This window comes from Theropithecus gelada, chromosome 7a (genome assembly GCF_003255815.1).
Source record: "Theropithecus gelada isolate Dixy chromosome 7a, Tgel_1.0, whole genome shotgun sequence".
NCBI lineage: Eukaryota > Metazoa > Chordata > Mammalia > Primates > Cercopithecidae > Theropithecus > Theropithecus gelada.
Genome location: NC_037674.1, coordinates 22,529,615 through 22,548,122, shown reverse-complemented (window position 1 = coordinate 22,548,122; position 18,508 = coordinate 22,529,615). Strand labels below are relative to the sequence as shown.

General features: G+C 38.3%; 1 protein-coding gene across 2 annotated transcripts in view; it reads right to left on the bottom strand.

Annotated features, from left to right (window-relative positions):
• The window catches only part of SEMA6D (semaphorin 6D), a 584,563-nt gene extending 566,896 nt beyond the window's left edge, over positions 1-17,667 (bottom strand). Inside the window, exon 1 of one of the 2 annotated variants that reach the window (XM_025390610.1) lies at positions 17,350-17,667. The gene's annotated coding sequence lies outside the window, so the exon portion shown is untranslated. Of the gene's footprint in view, positions 1-15,995; positions 16,107-17,349 lie in introns of those variants that run through there. The other variant, XM_025390606.1, reaches the window with a different exon arrangement.
• Positions 17,668-18,508: the final 841 nt, after the last annotated feature.

Sequence of the window (18,508 nt, the reverse complement as noted above, 5' to 3'; positions counted from 1 at the left end):
GGTCCAGAAATTATCTTGAATAAGGGACCAACTGGGGGTCTGACCAACAGCAACAGGTTGTAAATCAATTGTTCAGCATTCCTGCCTGAGATGGGACACTTCACAACCTTGGTTTAATATTTGGATCTCTTAAGGCCAGTTTCTGGAATTAAGTAAAAGGTATGGTTAAACATTATGGCTTCAGTGAGGTAGTGGTACAGGTTTTGTGATCAGTGGGACTGCAGAAAAGAATGCTCTAGTGGGGGTGAAGCCAAGCCCTGTCCCTACTCTGTCTCAAAACCACCTACTCTAGGAAGTAATGTTGCCAGACTTCTACTGATATTGAATAATGTCTGTATTATTAAAACTATCCTTTGGATAGGACTCTGAATAGATAATTTAAAAGAAAAGACAAATCAGGGTCATAGGAAAAATTATTAATGTGTCTTTTATATTTACCACATTTCTATTTCTTTCTTTGTCTGGAAAGCATTATCACTCTATTTCTTAAATAAATTAGTGCCTATGAATTTTGTAAATGAGTTCAGTACAACAGACCCATTAAGACATATGGTAGAGATGTCTGTAATGTATGCCATTCATCTATAATGGTTTTTATTTTGAATTCTCTTTGTAGAGAGAGTGTTGGTTCATTTTACTTCATAAAACACTTGTGTAAGTATTGTTCTCTACAAACAAAGCAGCATAATGTAGAAACAAATTATTTGGAAATAAATTTAAAAGACTGAATATTCCAAGATGCAAAACACATGAGCTTTCTACTAAACAGATGAACAAGACAAGGCAAAAGACAGTTTCCCTTAGCTCTAAAAGAGAGAGACCACCTTGAATACAGCTTACATACTGGCTCTTCATGCCCACCCTGCCTTCTCCCTCTCTCTTCAAGCACACTCAGAGAAACCACACAGCTCTGGTGAAACAAGAAATCATTAAGTCATCATATTGTTTTGGTAACTTTTTCTAAATCAATGAACGATTTTGTTAAGCACAGAAACCAGGAAATGCTGGGGCAGCATTCTACGTTAACTTTTGGAAATATCTTTCTTTTTCTACCTATAAATGTGTAAATGTATTCATATGATGTTTGCAGGGCAATTTTTTGAAAACTGCCCTGCAGTTTTAACTCAACCTCAAAATGTCAGCCTTAGTGAAATGGTGAAATTGTATGCGTACTTTTATCCTAGTACCAGATTGAAACTTTTAATGACTTTACTACATAAATTTAAAGCTGGTTGGAATAGTGCATAATTAATATTTATTTTAGTAATTCACTAGAATAAAATAGTAATAATTAACATTGACTAAAATGCTAAGAATGATAATTAAAAGTGGCACTGTGAATTTATTCCAGGCTTATTTTATGCTTTCAAGTACACATTTTGTTTCCAATAGATATGTGAATTTTATAAAATATAACTTTCCAACCCCAGAGAAGGGTTGTCAACTCTCCCTCAAACAAGTACCACTTAAATTTGTTTATCTGCTTAGTTGTACCTTGTTTCCTAGTCCTTTATAGTCTTATAACACTTTTCACAAATGTAGTTGGTCTTCTTCCCAACAAGCTAATACAATCAGTGCATCAGATACTCACAGAGTGAGGAAGCAGGGAGAGCCAAATCAAAACTGGAGTCTTGTGATTTCCACAGCCCTTTTGCCCTTTCCCTTATTTCAGGGCAACTTAAGTACACAGATAATGTTCTGTGTTCCTTCGCTGAGTAATCTTGCTTTTTGTTCAAGGAGAATGTAGTGATGTGGAGTATATAGACAAAGACATATAGATATACATCATAAAAAGTGTGGTCTCTGAAAATGACCTCAGTTCTGCCACAACTGGCTGAAACCTAAGCATGCTACTTGGCCTCTCAAAGATTCTGTTTTTTAAAATCTGTCAAACAGTATTAATAATAGTAATTTTCATAATGAGAACTAAATGAAATAATGTATGTAACTAGCTAACCAAGCTCACTGCAAGGTGAACAGTATGAATTTGGTAAATGCCATTTATTTGTATTATTAGACATCTCGGTTCACACACACACACACACACAGACACACACACACACACACACAAAATACTCTAGAATAAAGCCTTCACTTTGGTGCTGAGAAGGCATGAGAGAGGAGAGACATATTTTAGTTTAGCAAGTTGTTCTTGCAAAGGAAGGTTTGAGGAGTGTTTTATCAAGGAAAAGTTGAGCACAGGTCAAGATGGAATAAATAAATTTCCAGCTCTTCTGTAGTTAGGTTTTCACACTGGGACTACGTCATTTTTTTGAAGGAAGTGCAGAAATATCACACATATACACAAGGACCCATGTACATATCCACTTAGATATTTAGATATTCGTTCTAAAACATATTCCAAGTAAAACAGGAATGTTTTTATTTTTTGCTGTTTTGGGGGAGACACACGTTCTTCCTAGAGTACAGAGTTCTAAGTGGCTTGCTCATACCTTTGCCTTAGTCAACCACAAAACCTACTCCACCCACCAAGACGATGTAGCAAAACACTTTGCTGGAAATGTATTGTGAATTCACAGGAATTGCAGAGTTCTCCAGGTGGTGTAACTCATGGCTGGTAATGAGAGCAGCTGAAACCATCTGTTTTCATCACTTTCTTCTCTACCTTAATACAAACCTCTTCATTAGCCAATAGGTCTATGTAACTACCCTCACAGATTTGCTTCCTCAAATGTTTTGTGGAAAGACTAGAAATAATGACACAAAAACAAATAAACAAACAAACAAGTGGACTTACATACAGAAACTTTTAATGATCTTAAAGCCTAATTACTGACTGTTGATGCTGAGGCACAAAGGCAAAACCAATAGGGGAAAAGTGTAAAGTAGTTGTCAATGTTTTTCACTTCTACATTTTCCTTTTTTCCTGTTTAGTCCTCAGACTGATGCTTTTAAGGGAAGTTCCTTCCCAGGAAAGGACTCCAAACTGTACCCACTGAAATCTCTTCCTTTAGGTGTTTCAGAGAAGCACAAAAACATATTGACATATAAGTGTCCTCCCTCCTGTCACTGTATAATTTTGTGATCCTTTGCTACGAACAGTTGGTCAAAAATATTGGTGTCAAGGAAGTAGAATGAAAATTTTGGGTTTTGGGTTTAGAAAAAGTTAAATTTGAATCCTGGCTCTCTTGCTTACTAATTAACTCTTATCCTCCCTAAAGAAAAGAAAAAAAAAAATCTCATCCAATTGCAAGTGTGAATCCAGGTCCCTGCTTGGTCCACCCTCGATGTTAAAGATTCACTTGGGAGTTACGCAACACAGGAGGCGGCCAAGCTGTTACTGTTTTCACCTAATCCACTTCCTTAGAGCTCTGTCTTTAGGAAACAACATGATCTTAGACACAATGGGATCCATATTTTATTTTTTTAATTGACAGATAAAATTGTATATATTTATATTGTACAATATCACATCCTGAAAAATATATACTTTGAATGGTATAATCAAGCCAACCAACATATGCATTACCTCACTGAGTTGTCATATTTGTAGTGAGAACACTTAAAATCCGCCCTCATTCTCAAAATCTGCCCTCAGCAATTTTCAAGAATACAGTATATTAACTATAGTCACTGTTTGTACAATAGATTTCTTGAACCTATTCCTCCTGTTTAACTGAAATTTTATATCCTTTGACCAAGATCTTCCCACCCTCTGCACTAACCCCTGGTAGCCACCATCCTACTCTGTACATCTATGAGATCATTTTTTTTACATTCCACATACGAGTGAGATCATTATATACACAATGGAATACCATTCAGCCACAAAAAAAATAAAGAAAATCTGTAATTTGCAAAAACACTGATGAAGTTGAAGGGCATTATGTTACATGTGTCAGGTAATACCAACTCTGTCCTTTTCTAGGGCAGTAAGCCTTTTGACTCTCCACAGAAATGATTTAAATATATGCAAAAATTATTATTAGTTTACAAATATGACAGACAAAACAATTTGTAATGTGTTTTGAAAAATTAGCAAAAAAATATAAACAATAATAGAGTACTCCATAGTGTTTATATATTAAGCAGTGTAATAATTAATGATGGCATGGAAATACAGATCTCTATATCAAGAGATCATTTCCAGACATTTCTGATAAATTATCCAAAACAGCCAAAGAAACTGGTAGGCTGAGAAAAGCCTTTCAGTGAGTCATGAATCATCAAACAAGACTTAATGCTAGGATTTTTTTTTTCCCACTAATTTTGTTGTTGTAGCTAAATTACAGGCTATTGTGGATTAGAAACTAATCCAAAACTATTGTGGATTTATTTCAATTAATTCCCCATCTCCACTCCTTTCTTTCAATCTTTAGCCTAGGTCTTCATTACAAAAAAAAGACACTTGCAAGTTCAATCTTTGAGATAAATTTAACAAAGCAAGGCAAGATAGAATAGCAGTCTCTGCACATCTGTAATCTAATTTAAAAATGGAATTTTAGGGGCCATCCTAATTGTTCTTCTGATTTTCTACTCTATTCCAATGACTGAAAGACTGTACACTCACTGCCTGTGAAAACTTAAAAGTGTTAGCACACAGAGAACCAGTTAAGTTTGGCTCTCTAAACATTGGAAGATAACCTCCTATACAGAGTACAGCTTCAAATCATCACAGCCTAGCAAAAGAGACTCTTCTATGACGGAGAGTAAAATCTCACAGGTTAGGGAAGAACAACTGTTCTTAAAAGTACCAAAGTGATATTAAAGAATCCACAGAAGAAGCTACAAAACCACCACCACAGGTACTTAAATCCAAACTACAGAAGAGGAGAGGGTTAGATTCCCCATTTGGCCACATAGATGAGCAAAGGTTTTCTGAATGTATATGTGATTTTTTTTTTCTTAACCGTGCTAAGATCTCCTAGTATATCCTGTTCAAGAAACCATTCAGAATCTGGCATTTTTCCCAGTTACTCAAAATTCTAATGAAAAGAAGCAGTCACACAAACCCAACCCGACAAGCTTAAGATCTTTTGTTGGTTGTCTTCTATAATTGATATTATGTGTATATTGAAAATAAATGGATGCTGTAGCCTCGTGCCAGTAGCTCATTCTAACATGTTTCACATTCTCTTGAACCGTGTGCAACTTTAGAAATTTCCAATCATCTTACTTTTAAATACCTCAGCTTACAATATGAAAGGGCTTAGCGCTGATTTAAATTAAGACATTTTACATAGCTCTGCCTGCAAGCTTTCAAAATACTCAGTCAATTAACATAAGCTACCTTCCAGGGGATTTGCTTTGTCAGGTGGAAAGGAATATTATTTCAGAACCAAAGAAGGAAAAAAGAATATGGAACATATAGCAAACCAAATTTCTGAAAAAACATTAAAACTGCTCAATTTCCCCATATTTTAGGGGGACTGTCTTTTTTCCTCTTTAAAGAGTTCTGCCAAAGATCTATTTTGGCACACAAATGTCCTCCAGGAGGTCTCCCAAGGTATATAACGTCCAAAATGTTGCAGCCCCTTCTATCAGACAGTGGCTCAGAAAGCCTTTCTCCAGCCTCCAAAATATTGCAGGCTCAATTACCCTCCGGGTGCAGTGAACGGGCAGAGCCATTAATCATTCCCAGGGCACTAAACGCCCTAAGAACAGTTCTGAGTCTGGCAGCATTAGGGATGTCCAAGAACTGAGCTTGTCTCCAACAGCTGGGCCATGCTGCCACCTGGAGGACAGCAGAACACACAGCTCCTCAGATGCCAGTTACTTCCCTCCAGTCCCAGTGGACCTACAATGTGTGAGCTATGCTGGATGAATATCACCTCCTTCATGGGTGGTTAACGCTGTTCTCACATCTCCAAAAAAAATTCTGAAACTTTCCTCTTCATTGATAAGTTGCTGTGGAGCACCTGAGGCCAATGGCTGTGGGTGAAGGCAGGTGGCCTGGGGTCCTTGTTTTCTCTGCTGTCCTTCATCCACACCCTCACCCATGTTGAATCCCCCTCTGTTCGTGAGCCTTTCCTCTTACTCACCCATCCAGTTAATGGGGGGTGTCACACTTCTTTCAACAGGACATCGTGTCCACCCTCAAAGTGCTCAGACTCTGGATGAAGAGGGAGACAAGGAAATAGAAGGCTGTGTTCATTCTGGATGAGTGTTCACACACGGTGAGCACCAGATGCACTGGAATCCTGAGAAGAGATACCTAAATTGCTCAGGGTCAGAGGTTAAAGGACATTAGGAAAGTCTCGCGTGAGACTGATCCTTTAGAGGCATCGTGAAAAGAACAAGAGTATGGTTTTGACCTCTGGTGAGTCTATGGTAAAATACACAATTATAACCACAAAGCATGCAAACTTTCTGATTTTCATTTTCTTCCCCTGGAAAATTTTTGTATTAATACCTATTTTATAATGTTATCAGGGGAGATAGAAAATTATCTATGTCGAAGAGCTGTGATAGTATATTAGCTCAACACCAGATAATCATTTTTATTCTACTTATCCCAGCTTTGGCAGAGAAACTTAGACTTATCTGGGCAGAGATACAGGGCAGGGAATGGATGATGCAGTCCAAGTAAGACAAGTGAGAAAGCAATGCGCTCCGGGGTCTTCACGCAGCACACTGTCCCTGGAAACACTTCTGTTTCACCCTTCTCTTCATGTTTCTCTGTGTCCATCTTTCCTCTTTTTATTCTGCTCTTTGTTTTTTTCTCCACTGTCCCCACTCAACACTCAAAGGAAAGTAAAAATGCCATTTGTTTCTAGAATATCAAACAAGTTTTTAAGTTTCAGCTAATTCATGATAAGAATATTTGTATGGAGGAGAAATAGGCATCTGGAAATAATTCTTTTATTCACCACATTTCCTTTAGGTAACTTGGTGGAGAACTTGGTAGGCAGGTAATGCTATTCTGTAAGTGCTGACTCTGGTTGGTCCCTATAGAACACACTAGCAAGTTTGAGTGAGCTGTAGTGACACCTCCTGGTCAAAGAGAACATCATTCAACACAAAACTTTCCATGCCTTTATACTTTCATGATAAAAAGCAGTACATGAAAACATCTTCCATATGAAGTATCTTCCTATCTGGAACAAAAGGTTTGTCTGTAAAGATAGACACACTCACATATAACATACTCTAGTTGACTGACTGCCATTTTAAAAACTGGCTGAGTCAAAGAAAGAAAACAGTTTTGTTTTTATATCATGACATCAGGTAACTAGTGTCATTTTCTAGAAAAATCTTTCATTCACATATTTTGGTACAGTGTGTGCAAGGCCCTACTGAACATTCTCTAAAGCTAAGAAGTTAAGAAGTTCCTTTATGTAGTATTTTTGACCTGGTTCTTTGTGAAACACTGATCTGATACTTCCTCTTGAATGCCTGGACTATCAACACCTTGATACTTCCACTTCAATGCAGCCCACTCCCTAGCCCCACACTGCAGTTTCCATAGGTCGGCTCTGGCCTGAACTATCTTCAAGTCTAGGGTCCCCCAGTCCACTTACCTCCCCCTCTCCCTCTCAAACTCTCTAACTCTTTCAAAATGCACCCGTGTTTTGACAAACGTTTTTAACACATTAGGTACTAGAAGTAAATGATAAGGAATGTTAATAACTTAACCTTCCGTATCTCCTTAGTGACATATATATGACATATATATTTGACCTTGTAAATATTAAGTTAGCTTCTCTCAGAAATACAACTCCATGATCTTAATAGTAAGAATCTCAGCCAGCCAACCAAACCAATCATCCATCAACCCACCCATCCAACCATCCATCCATCCATCCACCTACCCACCCACCCAATATTTATTTATTTGTCTACTATATGCTGTACCCTCTGCTAAGTATTAAGGGAAACAAATGTTATCAGATCTAGTCATGAAATAGAAGGGAAAAGAGTTAACCCAGCAAAAGAAAAGCTCAAATTGGGATAAAGTCTATTAAGGAGACAATAAGGAATAAAGAGTGAATAAAAAGAGTAAGAGGTATTCTGTAGATTAACAGAAGTCAGGGACAGGTTCTTCAAGGAGACGGCAGAGATAGAAATATGAAGGGCAGGAAGAAGCTATGAAGAGTCAATAAAAGTGTCCCAGATAAAGGGAACAGCATGCACAAAAGCCCCATGACAGAACAAGAGCTTTTGTTTTTGTTTTTGTTTTGTTTTGTTTTTTCATAGAAATATCAAGGAAGCAGAGTGCTGAGAATTGAAGTTGATGTATGTGACTATAAGGATTCCATTCAAAGTGTAATGAGAAGCCTTTGGATGGTTTTAAGCAGAGAAGAGTATAATTTCAGCCTTGACAAACAGCTAAAACATAAGATTCAGTATTCCTTATTCTTGAGATTAGAAATATTTCAGATTTTAGATCTTTTTGTGGTGATTCTGGAATATTTGCAGTAGACTTACAAGTTCAGCATCCCTAATCTGAAAATCTGAAATCCAAAATGCTCCAATGAGCATTTCCTATGAGTGTCGTGTGTGTGCTCAAAAAGTTGCAGATTTTGCAGCATTTTGTATTTTGTATTTTTATATTAAGGATACTCATTTGATCCTCGTAACAACCTTACAAGATATGTATTAATGTCATCAATTTTATTGATGGGAAAATGGAAGAGAAGTAACCTGCCCCAAGTCTCACAGCTATTAAGGTGTAGCTCTGGGACTTGTACTCAGGCAGCCCATCCATGGGGTCTATGCTTCAAACACCATGCAATATGGCCTCTCAGATCTTTGTTTCTGCAAGGGCAAGCGTGAGAGGAAAACTGTTGGGAGATAAAGCAATGATCCAGGCCCAAAATCATGGTTTCTTAGACCAGAAGGATAGCAGTGGAGATGGCAAGAATTAAGTGAATTTGTCATGTCTTTTAGTAGTTAATTCTATGAAACTTGGTGGATTGGATGAGATAAGTAAGAGAAATGCCTGCTGGAAACAGGACAATGGTTTTCTCTATTGTGATTTTTCTATTGTGTTTATTCAGTAGACATTTTCTGTGTGGCCAGAATCTTCCCATCAAGTTGTCTCTTCCAAGATGAGTATATTTTCAATAGATTTGCTACACAGAATAATTTTTATTTCAATATCTGATAGGGCAGCCTTTTAACACGTTCACTTTTCTGGTCATTTCTATGTACAATCATAATTGTAAGATATACTATGTACAGTATTGTTTTATTTTTCTTTTTACACTATATCATTCATTTTTACCTTATCATGAATAATTCTTTGAAAAAAATGCTTTTTAATGATGATAAACATGCTTTTTTTCTGTCTCTGGGCAGATGTATTGTCTCTAATTTTACATTATTCTAAGAAACTTCCTTTATATAAATTTTTCACTGAAACCCAGATTATTTCTTAAGGTTAAACAAATAAAAATAGAAGTTCTAGTTCTAAGGGAATAGTCTTTTTCATTGACAAATTGCATTTACCCATTTCTACATTGCATTATACTAAGATACAACTGTTTAAATTCCACCAGGGCTCTGTGAGAAAACCTGCAAGAAGGCAGATTATGTGGGAGCAGGTGCTGGTAGATGGATAGACGTGGCAGTGAGTGTCAACAGAAGTTCCTTTCTGATGTTCTCCATTTTATCAGTGAATAGGAAGCATGGCCTTCATCTGAGAGTGAGGGTGTAGACAGAGGTACTGAGTGTTTACGGAGAGAGGAGAAAGTATCATATAGACTCAGGAAGCACAGTAAGATCACCTGATAACCTTAAGAACATACTTAAGATTAATGAGTATGAAATGACACCATGGTTGTGTATTTCCCTTAGATACGTTCAGCTTCATGGATTTAGGTGTAACAATGTTGGATTCAGGATTACACTTTTAAATCTTCATCTCTGGTCCAGAGTGCTATGATGACCTTAGTCTGATGTATAATACTTCCTGCTGGACTTTCTTGATTCTCCATCTGTGCCTCACTTTTCTGTCTTCTCTCCAGCAACTCTATAACAGAGACTACTATCTACTGCTTCTTCACCTGCAAAATTTATACCTGACTTTTAGCTTCAATTCTCCCATTAAGCTTTTCTATACCATCTCCTAAATTGAGACATACCCCCTTCATTATAGCTCCCCCAACATCCTGTAATATATATGATTTCATCTATACATTTATTTGATACCTTTAATTTTTCATTGTATTCTAAATACCTTCAGAGCAGGGACCTTTTTATTTCTTTTTAATACTCGTCTCTTATTTCAATACCTGGGACATGGTAAGTCCTCATTAAATGTGTATTAATGAAATTAAGTAGGGTTTCCTAATCAAAAGATAAATTTCCTTATGAACCTTTATCAGCAAGAAATCAAGTTGCCTTGATCATACCCACACCAAGGCCTCATTACTAGTGAAGCCACCTTTCCATAAAAGGTAACAGACCTAAGAACAAATTATTCAAAAGTGGTAAAAAAATAACACAAGTATTCGCTTCCATGTGTTGTGTGTATCCAATGTTTAGTTTTTCTCCTCAGCTTTAGGATGATAGTAATACTTGTAATAAATACCGTATTTGTATATATTTTTTAGATTGTCTAAATATTTTCATGATTTCAATATAAACTATAAAACACATCACAAACACAAGCTCTTACAAAAAGAATATCAAGTATATACATACATATATGTGTGTGTGTGTGTATATATATACACACACACACATATATGTTTTGAGACAGGGTATCACTCTGTTGCCCAGGCTAGAGTGCAGTGGCACAATCATGGCTCTCTGCAGCCTCAAGCTCCCAGGCTCAAGAGTTCCTCCCACACCAGCCTCTCAAGTTGCGGGGAGTACAGGTGTGCACGACCACACCCAGCTATTATTATTATTAATGTTATTTATAGAGACAGGGTCTCCGTATGTTGCCAGAGCTGGTTTGGAACTCCTGGGCTCAAAGAGTCCTCCCATCTCAGCCTCCCAAAGTTCTGCAATTACAGGCGTAAGTCACCTCACCCGACCAAGGATGTCAAATTTAAACCCAGCTATGGAGATTCCTTCAAAAAGAGAGTTTCTTTTTAACAAATCTTTAAGAAAAGATAGATATTTGACCAATTTGGTAGGCTAACTCGTACATCCCAAGATAGATATAGTATGAAGAAAATATCTGAAAGGTTAATACATTATAAAGTTATTTAATAAGTTAGATCTTTGTAAGCAGGAATTTACAGCTAATGTATCTTTGACTGCCTCATGAGGTCATGCATAAAACACATAATAAATGAAAATGTACAGAATAAATGGACTTACTTCTTCATTTTTTTGTTTGGTCATTCTACCTTTAGGGAGACACAAACATGGAATAAAAAAAGGCCAAACCTGCAGCTACTAACCTAGTATGGGAATTACAGGTACATTATAATTCTCTCACTGGATTCTTCATATACAAATTGTAATGGAAAGTAAAGATAAAAGAAGCCTCAATTGCCATTAGAGAATAAAACAGGATTTCCACTTAGATCCTTAGAAGCAGCTATTCTTAAAAATTAATTCACTTGGTAAATTTGCAAGTTTCCTCCTCACTTTTCCTGTGTGAACATTTATCTTACGTGCTTTGGATGGAAATGGATGTTACCAAATCTTGGAGTTCAAACTCACAGCCTCAAGAGTTATTCATACCAGAACAAGCTAGTGAGGGATATTAACTGGTCTCCAAATCTCTTAGGGGTCATTTGAAGACAAATTCTCTGCCCAAATGTTATCAATTAGATATTTAGCACCTTAGCTAGCTTATTTCTGAGAGCCTTTGGAGATCAAAAGGGGCGTGAAAAAGTGAAGAGAATCAAAGCTCAAACACCAATGTGAATTGAGCTGTACAATGAGAATTTACTCCAGCACTTTGTTGCAATGTAATCTATAAATAATCCTCTGAGGTTCACTTGCCAATTAGAAATCATCACATGGCATACACCATAGATGTCAGTAGTTAATTTGCATGTCAGTGATACATTAATTTGATGAAAATTTTAAAGCTTTATGCACTATTTATATCATAATTGGAAGCACATTTAGTGTACTAATACACTGATTTTTATTGTATCCAATGTGCTTTTTAAAAGGCCAACTTTAAATGATCATTATTTATCATTGTCTGTTTGATAGTTCGTTTCAGTTCAAGACAACACATCTGCATTTTAGAATTTAAGCTATTTTAACATTAACTGTAATCAAGATATCTGAAAAAAAAAGTCATGTCTACGTGGGTGACAGAGAAAATGAATATCTAGAGGTAGCTGGTTAAATTTAGAAGTTTAATTCAGAGTTTTTGGCCTTAGCCTAAACAAGCCACTTTGGGTCAATAATTTAGTGATAATTTAGTTTCGTGTTTTTTGCTAGGTTTTATTTTTTCTCTCAAGTTTTTGCTTTATTTTACTTTATTTTGTTTTTATCTCCCTGAGTTTTTCTACAGTCAAAAAGAACAGTTTTGTGGGTGGTCCCTTCTAAGAGCTGAAAATGGTTGTTGATTCAAGTACAGAGAGAAACAACCTGTGGGCACTTAAACATAACTACTGTATTTAAGTGCGGTACTTAGAACAAATACTGTATTTACATAGACAGAAATTTCAAAAGTTGCCAGCCTGATGGGATTAGCTTGCCATGGGAATTGTCACACCTGTCAATCAGGTCTGCCAGGGTAGCAAGGGGAAAGCCAATGATAGACAGAGAAATCAAGAAAGAGAAGGGAGGAAAACAGAAAGGGAAAGGGAAAGAGAAGTGTATGGGAGTTTCCACTACCAAGGAATCACAACAACTTTTTCCACATTTATTTTCCACCCTGATATCCTCAGACTACTTAAGTTTTAGTGTGCCCAGAAAATTAACAGATTTGGTTACTTGGCTTTTCTGATTGGTGCTATAATAGTGTTTTTCTAGAAACTGACATGTCATTAAAGTCAGGGTTGGGCTTTCATTTTGGTGCAACAGATGTGTGCACATGTTGACTTACTTTGAGCTAATTCCTTAGGAGTTTATGGCTTCTCCACCCAGCCAGAATACAAGTATCTTTAGATCAGAAATCATGCCTCCTTTGTCTCATGTCACCTCAGCATTTGCAATAGTAGACCTTAATAACTACTTGCAGACTTGATTGTACTTCTAAACGCTTATTCCTATCAACTTTGATGATCTGCCTCCTTCCACAATTGAAAAACAAAAACAAAATAAGACATTATGACAGAGAAATTGTATACATAAGTAGAATAAAGTAAGGTCATTTGGAAAGATAACACATATATTCATTCCAAGGAGTCTCATATGACTAATAAATTAAACCTCCCATGGGCTCTGAGTTTTCTGGTGCCTAAAGCAAAGAGAAAATGTGATCAGTTAAGAAATCTACATTACCCCTGAGATTAAAAATATTAATTTATCGTCAAAAAAGCTAAGTATCAAGAGTACACACAATCATTAATTTGCATTGTCTTATATCTCATTTCACAAATGTTTCATTTTTATTACCCATTTATGTTAGTCTTCGAGTTACAGGAAATTTAAATGAATATTGGTTATTAAAATAAAAATCTAATTCAAAACATTTTATTCACAATAGCTTGTGAAAGACTAAATTTAGTATTTAAATGGGCTTATTTGAATCACTTAATCAATGTGTTTCTAGTTGCATTTAGTTATGAAAATTGAATCAAACATCATCTTTCTTAGTAAACATGTAATAAAAGCTAAACTCATAGAAGAAACTAAGCTTTTAAAATAAAATGTTCCCAAAATAAACATTGACAATTTCCATTTTTCATAAATAGATCAGCACCCCCCAAAAATACAACACAAGAAAACAGTGGGTAGTTTTTAATACTTATTATAAAGAAAGTGAGTGGAATTTAAGCCACCATTCAAATGTAACAAAGCAAAGGCACCATGAAACTCTCTTATTTTGCCTTATGCTATATGAAGTTAGTGCCTGATTTACCCAAATGTATATTATGCATTACACAGCTCGGACTTTTAAAGGTCAACGACAAATTCCTCACTGAATTTTATTAAATGGAACTTGCTCTTCTTTTCCTGTCTTAAGTCCTGACTCCAGGTCTAATAAAAGTTGTTCTCCTTCTCTCTTCACCCCTCCCCCCACTAATTCCCACATTTCGACAGTAAGTTCTCTAAGCAGACAATGCTGAAGATATCTGCACATAAATTTATGACATAGGAGAAAAATAACAAAAGAGTCAGACCCAACATAGTATTAATTTAAGAGGCAATTAATTTTGAAGAAGAAAAGGGTATCAACATAAACTCAGCAAGGGCATGAATGATAGTGTATAGTACAAATAAATCTCTATTTGGGGGTCCTGAGAAATTTCAGCAAGTGGTTGTTGAGTAATGAATGTTTGTAATTCATTAGCTACTATTTTAAAATGCAAAGCACACCATGACATCAATGATGTTCTTTTTAATCTCAACAAACAGGCTATTACAATTAAAGCACTTGCAAAAAGACAGTACATTTAAATATAAGTTTTGATGAGATTTCAATGTTTTAATAACAATAATTTAATAACACTTCATAATTCTATAGAAAGACATAAAAATGTTGAGATTGGTTCAAAAATACACGTGTTTGTAAACACCAACCTTTTATGAACATTAAGCAACTAGCACTTCTATTTTGAAAATTCTTTTTTTCTCAGATCCCTTAATAACATTTTAGTGTATCTTTAAGAAGATAATCGTTATTTACTTAAAAATATATATTTTCCAAACACAGAAAATAATAACATTTACAAGTGCTTCATTTTCTATGCCCCCTTTCCATCTTCCTTCAGTTCCTAGACAACAAAACAATGGTTCATTCTTCATGTGGAAAAGTAAACTCAATAAACTCGAATGGCCAAGGGGCCTACAGCAGTGAAATTATGGCTTCACAAGGACTTTTTTTTTTTCTTTATGAACAAGTTTAGAAGGACCTTTTTCAACATATTTTAAAGTCATGCATATTTCAATGATATAATTATCTTGGCAACACTAAATACTGCTGACTGATAAATGAGACCAAAATAATTAAGTTCTGTTCTTTGCACAATCAAGATTTAGTGCAGTAATCAATCTGGGTAAGAATTTGGAGTCTGGAGACTTCAGAAGATGAACAAGCTACTAGCTAAAATTGGTCATGTGGGAAGACGGTTAAATGAGTATACAGTTTATATATAGCTGTGAATACTTTTCATGTCTTAATCTTCATTAGAACCTGGTTGATTCATTGCTCATGTGGTCCTGTACTAAGTTGCACATGGTATACAAGGAGACAAAAGAACAATTGGAAAGAAAATCCAATGCATTCAGTGGGCACTACTGGCATTGAAAATGTAAAATACTAGAGGCTGAAAATATAATAGTTTTTAAGCAAAAAAAAAAAAAAGGTACAAATGCTGCTATGAAAGCATTAAGGTTATAAACATTATGATAAGAGAGAGAGAGAGAGAACACAAGAAATACACTTTTCCACATATATATTTGTTGAACCGTGAGTGTGGTCTGGATGCCTACCCAGTTCCCATTTTTATTTTTTTCTACCTAACTCTCTCTTCTCTCCTTAGAATAAATCATACAGCTTTCCATACCCTAAACAACACTCCCACTGCATGGTTTTTCCCTCTGGAATCAGGCTGCCGTCATAGAGAGGTGTTCATGTTAAGTACTTCTCCTGAGGGCTGTAACTCCAGGCTTCATCAGACTGATACACTTAGCAGTTCCATCAGGGATGTCAAAGTGAAATATAAGCAGGGCAGTTGGGTGCGTTAGTAACTACTGGGATTTACAACCAGCTACAAATACTATATATATATATGCGCACATATATATACATACACACATACATATATACACATGTATACAAATATTGTGTATTTGTAGACAATATTGTAAACTGCTCAGAAAAAGAAAGCATTTTTTCCCAGCAAAATGCATCCTCTTTTGTAGTGGGCTAAGGAATAGGCACCATGAACAGGTGATATCATTGTAATTTAAAGAATGGAAGAAAGTCAAATCAGAGTATCCACCATCCAACGAAAGGAAAACTGTATGCAGAGGTATTTGGGATCTCCCACTGAGGATAACCGGCTCCCTCTGATTCTGGGTACACATGTCTGCCTCCGTGAATGTTAGCATGCGGCCAGGGTAGGGGAGCAATGGACGTCTACACCAGTGCTTGGCCATTTGTGGAGTGGAAATTGCACTTTGCTTTCAAAAATGGATTCTCCTCCCAGAACCATGCAATCCGACTAGCTGAAGGCACAAATGGAATAAATGCACATTCTAAAAAAAGGAGGGAGGGGGCGAAAAAATAAACCCCACCCAGCAATCTTTAAGGGAAACAGGTGCTAGCAAGAGAAAGCGGCCAGCTGTCAATAACACTTAAAACTCCATCTTCGTTACTCTGAAAACAATTTAAATGGGGGAAATACCGTGCCCTGTTTCTGAGGGTTTAATTTACTAGGCTGTCTCTGTGAATTAGAGTCAGATCTAAGTTTCGCACTCAGGAGCGGTTTTCTCTATCGACTACGATTGCTCTTCCAAGCTCGAAGTCGGTTTCTAAAACGGGCAAGCCTTTTCCCTCCCGGCAGCCTTGACCCCCACTCCTCCAAGTCGTCACTTTTATTTACAGCCCGGTGAGCGATATCTGTGTCGCTCCGCCTGGCCCCAAGAACAGTCACCGCGAACAATGAGCCAGACAAGGGACCCACCCAGCAAACGCCTGCTTGCCGGCCGCGCGCAAGCCCGCCAGCGCGGGACGCTCCAGGCTTCGGGCTCTCGGTGCCCCCACCCCTTCCCCTCTAAAGCCCAAGGAAAGCAAGAAGGTAGGTCGTTCCCTACACCCAGGCACTCGTGCTCACCCAGCCAGCCCTGCCTCCCAGCACCCACCAATTAGATGCCGTATCTAAAAAGAAAATCAAAAAAGCGGGGCGGCGTGGCGGTTCAGCCGGCTACCCACCCGGATCCAACTCGCCCAGCTTGCGGGTTTGGCGCTCACTTGCGCCCGAGTCCGCGGTATTTTGAAATCCCGGAGGATTTGGGGTGGGGGCAAGAGGTGGGGCCAGGAGCCATAAAGTGGCTTCCGCTCCCTCCCCCCGGCCTGGCACAGCTCTGGGATCGGGCAAGACACAAAAGACGGGTCGTATCAGTGCCAAGAACTCTGCCGCCGCTTCGGGCCATGCTGCGCACACGAACCGGGCGGCGGGCCTCGGGGTCGGGTCCCTCCGCCGGCCGGGGCGCGCCCGGGGGCTGAAGCATCCTGGACGCCGCCGGAGCTCCCCGGTGCGCTTTTCGCACAGAACCCCAGTCAGCAGCTCCTCGCTTCGCGGATAAAGAGGTAGAGGCGACGGAGGAGAAATGGAGAGAAAAGGCAAGACTTACTTGGGGGCCGAAGGCTCAGCCGGACTCCCGCTTCGGACTCGGCAGGTGTCTGGCACCGCGGGCCCAGGCGGAAGGCGCTGGCGCAGCTCAGAGCAGGGACTCCACTTATCGAGGACTGGAAACTCCCCTTGCCGCCCGGCCCCCGCGCTGCACTCCTTGCTGTCACCGCTCCGAGCGACGCAGGCACGCTCCCCGCTGCCTCCTAGTCCTGGTGGGTCTCTCTGCTCTCCTCTCCGGGTTCGCCCGCTCCCTCACAGACCACACCCTGTCACCTCAGCAGCCCTCCACTCCTTCCTCTTTGACACTTCCACCGGTTACTCCGCCGTCTGCGTCCTCCCACCCCCACTCAGCCCACGTGCTCCTGCCGCTCCCTCGGCTCTAACTTCCCCTGCCGGGAGCCCCCACCTCCGCTCTGAAAACCCTTTGGTCTCTGAGCCCGGGAAAGGTCCTGGGGTCTTCGCTCACATCTCCCCAGGCCCTTCAGTGCGCAGGACCTTGCTTTGATTTTGTCATTGCGATGGTTTAGATATATTGTGTACTACATATTAAGATGTATTTTTTTTTAATGAGCTACATATCACTTTTAATATTGCAGAAATGTATTCCCAGGTGTTAATCATCTAACCGCTTTTCATTGGCCTTAGGAGTTAGACTGTCAGCCCAGCTTTCTCCATATGCAAAAAGGCCCACAAAGTTCCAGAACACCCTCTTTAGCCCAGTCCAAGCCAAACGTGCCATTTTCTGATGAGCCCCCTTCTTCACTGTTGTTGTTATGGACGTATTTTTATATTTACTTTTTCCTGTTTCTGCAGACAATGAGAAGTTCCTTTCTAAGGACTTCCCTCAGCATTCCGTTCATAGTTTCATGATAATACCTATGTGGCGTTTTCCTCTTTGGATTACTTCCTCTGCTACTAGTCCTTAAGTTTCTCTAGGCAGAACTTTTGGTCTGTAAGTTTCTCCAGGCAGAAATATTTCATACCCATATTCGTAACTTTTTCAAGAGCTCCTAGTGTGGTCCTCGGCATACAATACGTATTCAAACAATGTTCAAGGAGTGAATGTCCCTTAAATATGAGGCCAGCTTTGGTGGTTTTATGTGGTATTTAAAGGAAGGAAGACTTCAATTTGTATGCTTGGCCTGTATCCCACATAATTG